The sequence below is a fragment of the Nothoprocta perdicaria genome, unplaced genomic scaffold (assembly GCF_003342845.1).
Source record: "Nothoprocta perdicaria isolate Ctin4 unplaced genomic scaffold, notPer1 scaffold_33, whole genome shotgun sequence".
Lineage (NCBI taxonomy): Eukaryota > Metazoa > Chordata > Aves > Tinamiformes > Tinamidae > Nothoprocta > Nothoprocta perdicaria.
Window position 1 is genome coordinate 764,563 of NW_020455566.1, and position 16,992 is coordinate 781,554.

General features: G+C 45.6%; 1 long non-coding RNA gene across 1 annotated transcript; it reads right to left on the minus strand.

The window, feature by feature from the left end:
• Positions 1–141: 141 nt before the first annotated feature.
• Positions 142–16,574, minus strand: LOC112950923. Its single transcript, XR_003250093.1, has 3 exons — positions 16,511–16,574; positions 3,119–3,183; positions 142–196 (listed from the first exon to the last, which is right to left on the minus strand). It is a non-coding gene; the product is annotated as an uncharacterized LOC112950923 (long non-coding RNA).
• Between the last annotated feature and the right edge of the window lie 418 nt (positions 16,575–16,992).

Consider the following 16,992-nt stretch of genomic DNA (forward strand, 5'->3'; position numbering starts at 1 on the left):
AGTCAAGATGCAACCCACAATGTGTCTTTTGTTTGTTATGCAAACCTTTGAAAGCTTGAAACGTTAGTGCTCATCTCATAATGATCTTTTTTTTCCCCGTGCAAGAAAAATAACACTGAACGGTGTATGTCTCCCTGTGTCTTCCTTCTGTTCCACTTTGGAGTTCAAAGGCTTTGGAAAAGTATTTCCCACATTTCTGCAATTACATCAACCAAGACAAAACAAACACACACACACAAAAATTACTTCAGCATTTCTATGTAAGCAATTAAACACTGTTACTTTTATAGAGGAACATAACATTTTGAACAAAAGAATTTCTGAATAATTGGTCAAATGTCTACCAAATACGAGATGTTATTTTTAATGGTAAATCAAACATAAATTGTACTAAGTCAAACCTCAAGGACTTAAACTGAGTTTAGCTCACACCTATCTCTATGTTCTAAGAGTACCTAAAGAGAGGAACCTGAAACACAACCAGTTTTGAAAACTCTATTAAAATGGTTTTAAGCTTGAATTCTTTCTAATATTCTGTAAACATTTATGGTTTTACAATTTTTATAATTTTTAGAAGTCCGTTCAAATAGACTACACAGTAGAACTGACTACATACAAAGCACTGCTTAATACAATACATACACTCACAATTCACTACCGACAAATAAAGAACAAATCTTGTCTGTGTAAAATCTTTTCTTAAGCTTGCAATAATCTCTTGTGTCATTTTCAATAATAGCAAGTCAAGAAAAAGCAAGCACTTTTGCTGAAAAATTGTCTCTTTAATTTCCTGCCTTTTGCAAACGAACAATGATGCAAGTCTAACTTGTATAGCAGGCCCTGTATGTGGAACGCCAAAAATCAGCTCACTGTAAAGGGGAATCCTTTTCACAATGGCTATGAATAGGATGCCCTACTAAGCTCACCATACTTGTCAATGAGACAAGTAGACAATTGGGGGTATACTTTTTTCACTGAAAAAAAAAAAAAAAAAGCTAAGGATGGTGCTTTTTAAGTAAATTAAGATGCATAATTTGCAACGATATAGAAAGAAGTATCTTCCTCTCTTGTGAAGCTATTACCTGCTTTAGGATGTAGGACATTGCTATCACAGAATTGCATTGGCTCTACTGTGGAAATTTAGTCCTACTGCTACGTTCTCAGCTTAGCTTATTTTAGCAGAGTGTAAAATACACAGTCCCATCCTGGAACACATCATGAAGCAGCAAAAATGTACAAAAGAGGTTAAAAATTGTCTATTCTTTGGATAGGACTCATCGTACCTAACATGAGGCATTCAAAAGTCAGGGTTCAAGTGTTTGGACACACCTCCACATGCAACCCCTGAGAAAGGCAGGTCCCGTTTAGGGCAAGACACCCCGTATTAAGGTCTTAGCTCAGTGGCATCCATCGCCCTGAGATATCATCTTTTACTGATTAAAACAATGGCAAAAAAACTACTAAAGATTAAACACAGTTGTGGAGCTCATTTATCGTGTTGTTTTTTTACCCAAGAGCGGTGTTCTTTGCCCCATTTATGATGCACAGAGCCCATCAGTGTGCTACAAATGGGTTTAAGCAGAGACTTGCAGCTAATGCAAAGCTGCCTCCCACAAGCTCACTCACATTTAAGAACTGCCAACTAAAGGATGCCTGAAAAATATGTTAATACTCTATTTTCTGCTGCAGTCGCCATCACTATTCCTAAGTGTATAATAATGAGGGCTGCGAGGAAGCGTTCCGAGATGATTCAGTATCATTGCAAATGTTCAGGCTAACACGCTCCTCCTCGGAGGAGCACATGGGCTCATTTTGCTGGGAAATCTGCACAAAAGTCAGCATTTAAAGAACTGCTCCGACAAACAATCACACCTGCTGCCTACAGAGCACAAGGCCATCCCGGGACAACTCCAGCTACTTCCTACGTGTTTCTTTCATTACTGGAAACGGCCCCTGGAATGGGAATGGCAAAAATATATCCCGGAGCCCAACACCGTTGCTACAGGTTTACAGGTCTCCAAAGAAAATTCAGCAGTGAAAAATAAAGAAGCAGAAAAAAAAAAGTGCCTTCAGTTTGAAATCACAGGAGGCTTTTTCCCTATGAACTTGGAAACATGAGTAGAGCAGGGGAATGAGAGCTTCCAAAGAGCTGGTTGCAGATCCTCTGCCCAGTTCTAATAATAATTTCATAATAATAATAATTTCTTCTAATCTCTACTATTGCACAGCTCCACAGCCACAGAGTGCATGGCACCAGCACAGCTTCCTCAGATCTCAAAAACATAGAAATAAAATGAAATATAATAATCACGTGGATTTTATGGCATATGGATTCCCTTAACTAATACGCTGTGACCAAATCCAAAATATAGGCACTAAAAAAAGGAATTCCAGCTATTATTTCTATTCAAACATCATGTCTTAGGGTTTTTACTTGAAATGCCATGGAACAAATATGAATAGAAAACGTCTGCTAATTTTGCAATGACAGAAACAACAACTGCCACCCTGGTGAATTGAAGCAGTGACAGAATCCCCTCTGCTTTCAGAACAACCAGAATTTTACCCTAAAATATAAAATAAAGCGCTTCGGATTGTTCTTTCAGATGGCCTTGCTGACAATTCTGCACTCCCTTGCTCTGGATGAAAGCGATTCGTGTGAAGAGGCCCAGGCGCACGGTCCCCCCAACCCCTGAACCTCAGAGCTCTCCACAAAGGTCTCAAGAAGATACCAAACGTGGCAGGCTTTGGGTTGGCCTCGGCACGACTGGTGCAATCACCACGCACCCATGTTCCTCACAGGGAGCTCCTGGTCGCAGCTTTGACCTACAGGGCAGATATCACCTTTAGCTTTTGAAGCGATGTGCGGCACAGGGATTTCCCCATGCAATGGGTGAGCAGCTCTAGAGCTTGTGTCATTAGGGGCTCCACACTAATCCGCTGCTGCTGCAGCACTGCTAGGACTTGTCAGGGAAATGTTCCTCAAAAATCGCTAAGAACGAGCAAAACCACCAGACAAACAGCAAGGCAAGAGCCACTGCTAGGTCCAGCCCATTGCAAAGAGCGGTGCACACATCAGAGGCGCCTAACTCGCTGTGGGGAAACAGAGAGCACTTACAGCGAACTCGACCGGCTGCAGCTTTGACGGCGCGTCTCTTCGGTTGGCCCGGGATTTAGTTCAGTCTGCAAAAGAAACAGCATGTTGGGCTCATCCGTTGAAAGGCAGAGGACTCGCATCAGGCCCTGGCGGAGCGGATCCATCACCGGTAACGGGAGCAGCGCACAAAGCCGGTCCCAAGAGCTGGAGCAGCCCTTGGCGCCGCGCTGGCCTCCTGCGCAAGGTCCCTCTGATGGTGGCACAAGAGGAGCCCACAGCCCCGCGCTCACATATGCATTTCAGCTCTGCTTAGATACCGACTATTACAGAGCACGCCGTGGATGCTACTGCTCTGCCTCTAAAACGGGTATTTAGTCCCGAGTTTGGTTTTCTGGCCACTTTTGCTCTAAGTGAATCTGTCTGCTACTGTTCAGCTCCTCCATCCTCATCTTATACAACGGCCCTGAACGCATCGATCTGCACATGTATGGGCCCAAGGCTCAGGCTTAGACAAGCAAGGCAAAGTCTCAAGTAAAGACCTACTCCAAAAAACCACCTCAACCAAAAAACCTCAGGCCCCCTCTTCTTCTTCTGATGTCTAAATGGGGAAGCCATTTCCCACATCACTGCCAGCAATGACACTATGAGGTTACGAGAGAGCAGCTTTCCAGGCTGGATGGATAAGAAGCTCTGGAGTTGGAATCCTCCTCCACGCCTTTCCCATGGGACATGAACAAGCAACGCTCCTCTCCTCTTCCAGCATCTGCTCTTGGAGAAGGAAGGGCTCTGCTCTCCAACAGTCGCTGCCAGATGCAAGGTTAAGTCTCTGCACCCGTCCCGGCTGCTGGGGGTGCCCCCTCACCCCGAGTCTGCCCCGACGCTGCACATGCACCCGCTGGAAGAGGTGCCAGCAAAGAACGTCCTCCTCTGCCCGCAGCAATGCTTGTGGCAGCAGATCACCTCATGCCAGACCAGCGCCTGAGCGGAGCATCCATACGGAGCGAGGAGACGGCGAGAGATGCTCGCCTGCATCCTCGGCGCGCTCCCCTCTCGCCGTGCTCGCGGGTAGTCCCCGCGCGTCCCACCTCCTGCTCCCCACGGCCACGCGCTCCCACTGCAGCTTGGTGCGCTTCAAAGCGACTCAGACAGCTACAAGGGGGATCCACACGCCCGATTCCTAAAGCAACTTTGCAGGCGCAACATTTGCCGAGCCGCCCTGGGCTCGCAGCGGGGAGGACGCGATGCAGCGAGCGACCCGCGTGCGATTCCCGCACCGCTCACACGTCTCCTGCGTGAAACCGGGCATGGCACAACAGCTACGGGCTGCACGAGGCCCCCTTCCTAAAACGGGGACACTTCCTGATTTCCCAGACGTCTTGTGAGTCATCCGTGAGAGTCTGGGAGGCCCTCGGACACTACAGGGAGGGCAACACCCACTGAGATAAACAGGAAACCATATAACATATGTATTTCCATATATATATATAAAAACAGCATATATATATATAATTATATAATATATTATTATATACATTATATTATATAGATTTTTTATATATTGTTTCCATATAACTGGAAAACAGAAGGGAAGACATCCAGGGAACTTTCTCTACTCATCACAAAGTCTAGGGTGTGATGCTGTATTTGTGCTATTCACTCTTGCCGACGCTCCACGTGGTTCCACATCCACACTGCGTGGAAAGCAGCTGAAGAAGGGGAGCTGTGCGGCTCGCCAGCAGGCCACATGCAAAGGGTTAATCCATTTTCACTGCCCCAAACTGTTTTTCCAGAGAAGTGTTTGAGCTGAAACACAGTAATTATTGCAAAATCGGCATGTTCTTAGAGATAAATATTCTAAGAAACATAATGACTGAAATTAAAAGAACAACAACAAAAAAGCAACAAGCCCTTCGTATCCTGGTGAGCATCACCACCAGGAAGCTGCAGGTAAAAACTGTTTCTCCCCACAGGGACATGGAGAACACGGGCTGAGGGCACCATTTCCCGTGGTCATACTCACATTATGTAGAAAATGGCATTTTCTCCTATGTGAAACACAACACACAGCTCTGCCCCAGCCAGGCCACATCTGATTTGCAGTTTTAAGGTAGCCCTAGCACTTGCACAGGTTCTCCCAAAGCTTCATGCATGCTGAGGCTGCTCTGCTTGTGCACACAAGCACATGCTTGGGAGCAGGAGAATTTAGCAATGTCGTTTCCATCATTAATTCCATCATTTCCATCATCCCCTGGGATTTGAAGTGAGGCTCCTGCAGATGGTAAGGGCAAGCCAATAGAGAAGCACTGCTCTCGCACTCCAGGAGAGAGGGTTTTTTATGTTCATAATGAAACTAATCTTGTTTTCTTGCAAACAATACTCAAGAAAACCAAGTTCTCGCATAATTTTTAGACGACCCTCAAGACTCGTTCAATGTTTCTGCGTGTGACGGGGGATTATTTGCACTGCTGCAAGCCTCTCCTCCAGAGGACTGTAAAAATCACTGCTGCTTTCACTTCTCGTGTGCTTATTGATGCAAAAAGTCATTAGTAAACTAATATTTCAAAACTACTGCTGCGTAATGATTCTTTCAAAATTCACCCGAATTGAGCACTCCAGACCTGCCAAACCGAGAGAGGGGAGCCAGTTATTGGCAAGAGGGGGAGTCTCTCCAAGGTAGCGTGTCCTGCACACAGCTAACGTGGTAATTGCCCTTCCCTGCTAATACGTTCCCCCTGCTGAGACTTACGGTTAAACTCATATATTGAGAAATTTTCCAAAACGTTTCCACAGAGTTTCAAACCACAGGAGTGGAAAAAAAAAAAAGAAAGAAGAAGAAGAAGAAGAAGAGGATGGCTAGGGTTCACATGGAGTTTATGATTTCTGCTCAGTCTCATAATTGCAGGGTGAATCAGTGGGGAATGAGGTTTCAGTGAACACCACAGGCCCTGGTTTCATGGCCTGGAAGCTCAGCACGGATCCGCTGCAAATGGTTCCCCTTGACCCTCCCCAACTTCCTGGGGAGCCCTGCCTTTTTCCAGGATGCCGTGCTCATATTGAGCAGTTTTGCTCCCTGGCAAGAACCCCCTGCTCCCTGGCTGCTCATTTCTCCAAGTCGCCCTGCACAGAGCCCGACCACGTGGTGGCCGGCTGCAGAGGCGAGCAGAAATAAAGGAATTCAGGGATGTTCAAACAACACGGCCCTGGCTTGACCAGGTGATAATACGGGCAGCGTGCCCGTCCTCCCGTTGGAGAATTCACCCTCCCGCACCTAGCGTGCGGATGAGCCTGCTCTGGGGATGGGCTTGCAGGACGCACGAGGCTCCGGCAGGACACAGCAGGTTTGTAGCGCTGAATTAAAAAAAATAATGAGGATTTGGAAGACAACGGAAACAATGAAAGGAAAGATTTAAAATTCAAATGCCATCTCTGTTCCTTGATAATTTTGTTCTGCAAGCTATTGCACAAACTGTTTTTTGTCCCATTAACAATAACGCAGAAGCAATTAAGTAAAATGCAATAAAACTTAAGGAAAATAAAACTAAAACAGTCTCCAAGATTATTGTATAACCTCGCTAAAATGATAAAATGATCTTCCAAGCTGACATTACAAAAGGCTTCCAGCTTTGGTAAGACAGGCCATCTTCGCAGAGCCCCTGACAAGAAAATAATATTCAGTGGAGAGCTCTTCCAAAGCAGCACGTTACTTTCTGGAGACAGCATCACTACACAAGGCCGTATTGTGCCAGCCTGTATCTTATTTAATCGAACACAAAGAGGAGATGCTGAAAGATTTTTGTTTAAGTGTCAGTGGAGAAAGCCCGGAATCTCAGTGGAAATAATTCAGCCAGGAAACTTCCCCCCACTGCTTTAGGACGAAAGACAATGGGATTCTTCCTGTCCTGATTGAAATGAGAGACAAAAAGAGAAGAAAATGGTCCTTTTATTCTGGCAAAAAATAGAGATTGTGATCCTGTGACCAAGCTGGCAACCTCCTGTTTGCAGAAACAGCCCTGACCCGTTAGGAGCACGCACTGAAACACATCTCTAAATTGTCACATAACAGAAACAGGGAATAAACCCAGCGAGACACACGCAGAGCAAGTGCCTGCCTGTCCCCAGTGCTATCCTTGCCGGGAAAGCCTCCCTGATAAAAACTTCACCGAGCTCGTGTTGCTCAGCAGGGCAACTGGTAGGAGAGTCGGTTTAATTAACCAAACTTTTCTTTTGCAAGATCAATATTTCCTAAGCCAATCTGGAGCTGCTGAAATGTCACGGATTGACAGATCTGAGGACAGCAGCAGATCTCCTAATCGGATGGATGCAGAAGATGCTACTTCGCACACAGTCCTGAAAAAGTCCAGCAAAATACATCGACCCTCGCTTTGGAAAGAGCTGATATACACGACAGACAGACACGAGCATGCAAAACTACACGCACGGGAGCGATCCAAAATTAAATGGATGTTTGCGGAGAGCAGCACGTGTCGGGGTGCAAAGACCTGCTGCTGTTGGACGACTGGTGCTCTGCAGAACAGCAGCGCTGGGGACGGACGCTCGGGAGGAACTGGCACGTTCAGCGTTCTCACACCAACAAGGCCAAGCCAAGTCCCCAAAACAGAAATCATTTCAAATCAAGATATACATTTGTTTAACAGGAAAGGAGGAAAGAGAGAGAAAAAAAAAACCCATGACTAAGTTTGGAGGGAATGTTATTAACTTTGTGGGAAGGAAAGGATCAAGTCTGGACAGTGTTTTCCTCCTTGTCATCACGAGTTCTACAGAAGTCCCTCGTATGTGCATGCTAAAATATACCCGATGCAAGGGAAATGAAGCAGCGTTTAATAAGAACCAGGATGGGTTTGGGTTAATTTCCAGGTGATTGATCTTTTATTGACAGACAGATATTTGCATTCACGTACAAGAATTATGTAGGGACCCGTCCATAGTGCGTCCACCAATTCCTGTTTTTTCCTAGCAAACCTATTCCTCCAAGAACCTACAGCTCTCACTGCAGGAAAGAGGAAACACAGGCCAGTATTTTACGTGTCCTCCCCACGCCGCTGCAGACCTAAGATCTGCACCTTAGATATGCCCATTCTGCTGGCAACCCTGCAGCCGAGGTGCCCATCACATACACAGCCTGGAGAAATTATTTGAACACATCAGAGCTACAGGCAAAGCAACACCTTACCACAGATGAGGAGAACCAGATTACTTCAGTGACACAAAGCTCCATTTTCTAATCCTACCAAACTCGATGGAATTTGCCTCTAAGAGCTGCTGAATTAAGAATCGGCCAATTATCTGCACATTTATTATTATGCTTCTAATGAAATAAACTGCAGGCTTCTGTTTAATTAGAAACAAACTCACAGTGGTGACCAGGCAGCTTGAAAATATCTCTGAGAGCTTCAAATCGGAGCTCATTGGGCATCTGGCTAGGAATGACATTACAGAAACAACACACAGGGCAAATGCTGAAGATTTTAAGGCATCTAAGTGTTTTTCAAAATACTCTACCAAAGAAAGCAGATATATCTGTGTGTACAGACATCCAGGAAATTTGAGCTTGTTTTCCCACTGCTTAGCACTGGGCTCAACAGAAGCCACTAAGGCTTCAAAATGTTTATTTGGTGATATTTTTAATAGAATTAAAATGTCTTTGGCAAGAAAAAATTAGCAAAGTTTTTCAGAAACACTTCCAACCTGGTTGGTTGGCTGTGAGTCTTTTTCTTCCTCTGTCTTCTTTTTTTTTTTTTAATTTAAAATATGTCACCTTCTCGCTAAGAAATTAAAATGGCAGATCTTAAACTTGCAGAGAATCTAGATTGCCATTACCATTGCACTTTACCTGCTAATCCAAAAAGCCTCCAGCTTTGTAAAGTCCCAAAAGAAGAATCCAAAAACCTTACTTGAGATGAAATCTCCTGCTGATTAAGCTGCTGAAAGATCAGAAAAACCTCTCACTATTTTCATGTGAGAAAGAAAATTCTCCGGTCAAAGGTCTCTACCATGCCCAAACCTCCATGCACACGTTGACCCACCAGCTTGCAGCACCCTCAGCGCCGCGCAGGACCCAAAGGTTGGAAACCCTGCGGAGGCTTCACCTAACTCATCATGCATTAGCTCCGCCGGCCACAAGCCAGCAGGACGTTCCAGTCCTCCGCTCCCACCCTGCTACGGAGCACCTCAATTTAATGCACGGCACCGAATGCATGGGCTGCATCGCTGTCTCCAGCGAGCGCCCAAGGCCTGGGGGAGCAGGCCAGAAGGTGGTGCTGCAAGAACAGCAGAGATGTGGCCGGACGGGTCCAGGCAGCTTGGGAAGATGCTGAATCATCTGCCAGACTTGGCAGCCCCACCGCTCACCAGAGCCGCTCACCTCAAACCTACAGCTGAAGAAAATCAAGCAATTAACTGGTCATCTGGCTGGGGAACCCCCTTCCGAGGGATCTCTAGTTATGTCCTTGATTTTCTGGAAAACAGGGGAAAAAAGGATTTCATTACATTACAGTTCTTTTCCTCTTGGAGGCTTCTGAACTCATTCATGAGCAGCAGGACCAAGAGGGAGGATGGCCATGAGCACAGCCCTGCTTCAGTTAGAGAGCAGAAGCTCAGGGGAGCGAGCTGCTGGACGGCCAAAACAGAGAACTGTGTTTGCCTTCTAGGTCGCGCTTTGTTGTTTTGTTCTTGTTTGTTTGTTCTGTTTTTCCCAAAGTCAGTTGAGAAGATTTTCTTCTTTGCTACATCAAAAGCAAGCGGCATCTTTACAACTAAACCTGAAGTTTAAAGCGCAGAGTCCCAGAACAATAACGTATTCCAAGAAAGAGGGGAAATTCTCACCTGGATACGGAAGTGTTAAATCAAAACCACCTGAACCGCTTGATAATTGCACAAGAGCTTGTTTGTTTTCCCAGCGAGGCTCTGCACAGCTCACAAACCAAACACTAGGACTTGCGGAAGCTCCATCAGCTCCGTGGAGATGCCAAGTCTTAACAGCAATCAAGTGGCGCGCAGTGAGTCCAGCCTTTGCCTCGGAAATTGCTATTCTTAGTCCTAGACCAAAGAGCAAACAACATTCATGCTCACCCTTAGGAAGCATTAATGACTGCAAATTGCAAGAAAGAGACATTCTCAGCATAGTCAAGGCCCTTGCTTTTCTGGAACAATCATTCCGAGGGGGATTAAAAGGTTTATTTTCCAAATCTGATAACATAATCCTACCTAGTCCTCAGAGAGCCTCCAATTCTAAGAGCAGAAGACAACGCAATGAACATTCAGCCTAACCTCCAGCTTAACGCAGATTGCAGAACTTCTCCGATCTCTCTGCAATAAGCGTAGGACTTGCCCTTGAGCTTCAACATCTCTCATGAAAAGAAAGAACAGTCTTGACTTAAAGACTGTGAACGACAGGAGATGAGCCAGCTCCCACTTAAGATGTTCCAGTGACTGATAACCTCTCTGCTAAGATTCAGCTCCTTATTTCCAGCTTCATCTTCCAAACACTGTAGATGTGTATTTAATTAGCAGAAGCTTATTTTTTTGGTTCATCAAGAAATCCACTGACTGTCACAAGACCAAGACCCGACCTTTGAGAGCCCTCCTTGAAACCACTCGTGTATGTTGTAATTCCCCACTTACAATTACTATTTGAAAACTATTTGGGGTAAGAGAAACACATTTTAAATTTTAGAAATAACACAAACCAGAACATAGGGAATTCTTGGAAACATACTTGCTTTTCAATCAGCCTTCTATACGTTTAAGACAAACTTTCTAGCTGCAACTGGTTTTGTGGTCTGCAGAGGCTGACTGTGACACTGTGGAGCAGCGTCTGATGAGCAGGAGCCAGAAACCATAGTAATTTTCTCTGGTCATGGAGGCCATCCAGGTTGAAGGTCAAAGGGGAAAAAATAAAATAAAAAAAATAAAAAAGGTATTGCAATTGCAAGGTATTGCATTCCTTGCAGACCAGGTGACATTACAGAACATTTGTCTTTCCATCAAGGGCAGATCTTGTAGGTTTTATTTTCCTGTATCTCTGAGATTTAAAAAACACTCTTCTTAAATAGTGCAATCAAGAAAAAAAAAAAAAAAAAAAAGAGATTTTTTTTCTTAGAAACTGCAGGGCTTAGTGATCAGGGTGCAGAGCACCTGATACCAGAAATTCCATGCACTGCAACCTTGCAGTTTCCCCTCTGCGCTCCCTCACACACAGCCTGAGGACTCGCTATCAGGCCTGTTGACTCTAAAGCTCTGTTCCAGTTACTTCGAGCAACAATAAATCTGCAGGGCTATTATAGCGATTTCAAACATAAACCCAACAGGGAAGCAAATCTGGGAGCTGCTCCATGTGCCCGGCACATTGAGCGGTGCCGGGCTGCGGGCGCTATTTTAGGAGCTCCTCGGAGCAGGTCGGCCCCAAGCTCCGGAGCTGCTTCGCCCAGGAGCAGGGAGGACCTGCCTGAGCAGAAGACGCCCTGGAAACCTTTTGGAAGTCGCCCGGCCCCAGGCTGACGTGTGTGCCGGTGCGCTCCCGGGCACAATGCTCAATGAGCGCTATTATCCGAGCGGGTGTTTATTTCACAGCGCGAAGCGGCTGCCAGGACACACAATCACGCGTCTTACCCACGGGCCCTGCACAGAAACTCCTCTGCCAGGGAGAAGGAGACCATTATGCTGCCGTTAACCCCTGGGTGGCTGGGACTTGCCCGGCTCGGCCTCTCCCTGGGGAGCCGCCGCGCGGCAGGAGCGTCGCGGCCCGCGCTCGGGAGCTGCTCACTGCCTTTCGCCCCAGCAGGCCCGGGTGACATCCCAGCATCTCCTCCTCCCCTGACTTTATTGTCTCGCCTGCTCCCCAGCTTTGCCATCCCCCCGATGTTCTCCAGATGGTCTCCTTCCACTCACTGCATGGAGCAAGGGCATCCAAAAGGCCTGCACAAGGTGCTGGGCACATTTAATCAGAAGTTTAAGGAATTTTTGTAATGTTTTTTCTTTTGCTTTTTTTAAATGAAGACAAATGAAGGAAACCCCAGATTAAAAAAGGCGCTCTCAGTATGAGTAAAAACAATACGCCTCCACTCAGCCTCAGCAAATATCCTGCTCTGGACCTTGATAACGCTCCCAATCTCCTTTAACTGTTTTTACCCTGGCACAGCTGTGCTCTTGAAGACAGACATTCCTGGGGCTGGCAGGAAGAAGGATCAGAATTGGGGCTAATTAATACCCTCCGCAAACACTAACGAATCCTCAGCAACCTCCCATGACAAGGAATGTCCGATTCCCATGCTACAGCTGAAAACACAGAACCCTGAGGATGTCTCGCATGACAAGCTGCTATGAGCGCCGAGCCTGGACCTCCCGTTCGCCTTCTCTTATCACCATAAGCTTCTTGTTTCCTATTCTAAGGACCAAGCTGTAAATAAGCAATGATATTTTCCTCCCACTTCCCACACTGTGATCCTTCCCTGGAACGTGGTGAAGCTTCATCACCTTTTCCAGGAAGGCAACGGGATCACCATCTACTTCGGCACAACATGCTGCAGGTGAACTCCAGCACATAAAGCACAGCAGAAAGTCCAGAGGGCACTGCCATGATATGAAAGGCTGGGAGAGGAGCTGGATGATCACACAGTAGCACCAAAAGAAAAGAGACCCCACAGTTCAGTGAAGGGGCCTAGAAAGAGATGTCTCATTGGTGATGGATGCAACGCAGATGGCACAAGTTGTCTAGGCAGAGTGAGGAACGGCACTAACTCTCCAAGGCACCGTGGGACAGTGTCCCTGTAAGAAATGGGTTATACCCTACCTCTGGGACAGAGTTTCCAGTGTCTTATGTGACGTTCCACTCTTAGGAGAAGAGCCTGCAACAGAGGAGCTAATGGAAAAGTCCTCACAACCACGTGAACCTCCGTACGCAATCAGCAACTCACCTACGTCGCCTCACCCCGGGGCAGAACTAGTAAAGCTCATTTTCTTTCTATGAATCATACTCAGAAAACACTCTCAATTCAATTCTAAAACGTTACTGCCACAATACCAACTTGTGTGGCAAATTATTTTTAGAAGCAGCTTAAAATAGGGTGTTTGTTACCCGATTAAAAACATCACCTTTCAGTTAGTAAGGGGTGACCTCAGAGCCGCGACACAGTCCTGTGCAGAGGAGCACTCTGCTCTGTGCACCAGGATTGCAGCACGCCAGCAAGATGGAGAAAAACACACAGGACAGGAGGGGAGAAAGGCCAAAAAATGGTCTTAACATTTCACTGCCAACGTTAGCAAGATTCCAGGGCTTGCAGAAGGGGAGATACAGAGATGAGACTGTGAAGGCTTTGCAAATAGTACCTTGACCGCTTGAAAGTGAAAAGAAAAAGCTGCAGCTTGTAGCTTTGGAAGGAAATTCGGTTTATGAGAGTCAACCCTGAGTCCTGGAGCACTGATGCAACAGGGACCCTTGACTTGAAACCCCTCTACCATCGTGAAAGGAGGTCTTGATCTAGCCCCGCATGTACACCCTAGGGTGCCAGTGAAGTACCTGCAAATGAGAAGGAAATAGAGACACAGACAGTAATGTCCATGGCCACACAGGTGAACCCACACCTCTGGCAACACGGAAGTAGCCTTTTCCTCAAAAGTCTGTTTTTCCAAGCCATTCCCAGCCAATTCCTGAAACAGGGAGGTGATAGACCATCTTTTCCCAACAGCTCCGTCAAAACTGTTGCAGATCACAAAACCTCTCTGCCAAGAGCTAATACTTGGCCGCACGGTGCTCACTGTGGGCATTCTTGTGCTTTTGGCCTTTCCTTAAAGTGTAGTGGTGAATCCACCGATGAGGACGGCGTTGAAAGCTAGCAAGATCAAATGCAAAGGCCACATGCCTCAGAGATGCCAGAGGTTCATAGCACTGTGAAGCCAGGTAAGAAAAGGTAAACTGAATTAAAACCGATGTAGAAGAGCAGAAGCAAGGCATTTGGAAGTGATTAGGGATCATCTTTACAGAGAAGCCTTTTCCAGTGTACGTGATTATTGCCTGTTGCTCTGTGACATCAAAGATTCCAGGTTAACTGATGAAAAGATGGAGCAATGGTCTTACTGTCAACAGAGCTGCTTTTGTAGGACAGAATTGTCTGTTTTCTTTCTCTTATGCAAGTCAAAAAAAGTCTTACAATATTTTGGTTGAAGCCTTCCCAGAAAGTTCACTTTGCAGTAGTGAATAAATAGGAAATGAAGGAAAGTTACCTCATTTGATGGATACTGCTCTGCAACCTTCACTATAAGCAGATACATATGGGCTGGCGCATATGGAAAGCCACACAGCTTTGTTTTCTGAAAAATCTAAACTGCTTTACAGAAATGGAAAATAACAAGAAAAAGAAGCACTTAAAAAAAGAGACAGGAAAAGCAAGTGGCATATGCAAGTGAGAAAAGAGGGCTTCTGGTGAGAGGAACAAGTGGAAAATTACAGCAGGATTGTTCCAGAAGGAACAGGGAGCCATGGATAGGAAATGGCAGGGCTGCTGCATGGACTTGGCTTTTTGGACTCAGCAGAATATCAAGAGCAGAACTATTGCCGGAGAAGGGCCTGGGTACGACTGTCAAGAAAGAAGCTGAAAAAGGAGAAGAAATAAGTCTGAAGACATTTGTACAGGTGCAGCTGGACAATATGGGAAAAGTGCAAAGAGAGGGACCTAGTGACGAAAAACGTGCAAGAGAGAAAACAGGTCACGATGGATGCATGTGATTCTCCCTCAAAACTCAACCAGTCATAGGTTTATACAATATATCATGTGAAGCAAGTCCAAAATATTACTAAAACTCCATGAGGTTTTAAACAAAATGCTTTAGCCAGGTTGTCTTTCATGTAAACAAAAGCCAGATGGGTAAATTAATCATAATTAGTATTAAAAGGATTATTGCAACATTGCAATTAGTATTAAAAGGATTATTGAATCAATTACTGGTACAGTAAGCTTTGCCTTTTTTAAAAAATTTATTTTTTCTTCCCTTTTCTCTTTCTCCAGAGAAAGAAATCTCTTTGTGCACCTGCTCTTAACACTAACATACTAGACAGCACTTCCAACTACAAAACAATTATGGCCAGAAGAGATTCCATCCACTCAGTTAAGTGCAACGAATAAATACAAAATCATTCACATTAAATACTCTCCACAGGGATATTTGAGGCTTCCCCCCCACCAACAGCAAGCCAGTTTTACATGGTCCTTTAAGAAACAGCAAATTCTGGGTCTTTGTTCACAGAACTACGTTCTTCCTCAAGTTCTTGTAACTTTGGGAAGGACATAGAGATGACAGGAGAGGGGAGCAGCAGTCAGCAGGTTTGGGCCCTAGGAGCATTTGCCCTCCTCTGCTTCCCACTTTTTAGTATGCTGAGAGTATTATTGACCCTATGGCATGGAGAATCCTTAATCCATCATCACGTAGACAGAGGCTGAGCTGAGAGGGAGGCACAAATGATTTTTCCTGCTTATCCTGAAATTTCTAGAAAGGGCCGGGCTCACGGAGGAGCTGACGGCTGAAGCCACGCACTATTCTGACCCACGCATAGATGTTCAGGCGCAGCTAACAACAAAACCCGCCCTTAGGCTCTTCTTGACGGGCAAGACAAGAAATGAGCTCTTGTTGGAGCACGTGTGTAACTGGTCACCTCTGGGAGCCCTCCACCCGTTTTGTTTTCATTTCTCATTTGTTAGACACTGACAGTTACGGGGACACACGCAGTGGCTGTGAACTCTATTTCTGGTCTCTGCGGGCACCACCTGGCTCTGCCCCTTGGCGTTATAAATGTAAGTGCGGTCCATAAAGCTCCACTCATCAGGCCCCACGGAAATATATAAATCTTGGCACACCCTTCCCTTCACTGTCTCCCCCAGAATGAACTGACATATTCCACTGACGTTTAAAGACAGTGTCTGAGCCAAAAGGCAGAAATCCCAACAAAGGCCATAGGCGCCCTGCCTCAACACCTCAATGCTGCAAAGCTCCCCCAAGTCAAGCACGTTCCCCCCTCACTCACAGCCACGGTTTCCATGGAACACACTGGGTTTGCTTTCTTTCCCTCCTCAGCCCCAAATACTGAGGCTCTTCAGCCGTCAACTATCTGCTGGACAAAGGAAAGCTGCAAGACCCAAGTGGATGGGGGGTTCTCTACTGAAAGAAAGAAAACTGGAGCAAGGGAAAAATCCACTTGATGATTTTCTAAGAATCCACAGCTTCTTTTCTTTCAAATTCCATGTCCTAACTATAATCTGTCTTTCCACTTGCTGGTTAGACAACAATACCTCCATGGGAGTAAAACTCTCTTATTTCAAACACAATTTGATCTTCACGTGGAGATACATTTCTTTGCAGTATTTTCATGATTCATTTGAAGGAGGGAACATAGTATATGCTTACTAAAATCACTGCTGATACCAGGACGGGACAGGCGGCAAGTACTTCAGAGGCCAGGATTAGGATTCAAAATGATCTTGATAAACTGTAGAAATGGTCTGGAAAAAGAAAAAGACAAAGTGAGTTCAGGAACGGCAGGTGAACAGTACGGATAACCAATGCCCAAGGGAAATAACTTGTGAGCTGGTGGGGATCACAGCCAGGGACTGAACACTGTCATATTGCTGCAATCAAACCAAACATCACAGCACCTCACATGAAGAGCAGTGTTGCTCATAAGACTCAAAACCAAAACCGTGGAACTCTCTTCTTATGTATCACTACTAAAGTCCCAATATTGGACAGTGTATTTGATAAAGGTGTAGAGGAAATCCCAAGGAGAACAGCAAGAATCATCAAGAGCGCTGAAGACAATGATGGTGAGAAAGACTGAAAGAATCAGATTCATCCGGTTTTAAAGGAATAAAGACTAAAAGGAGTCACCA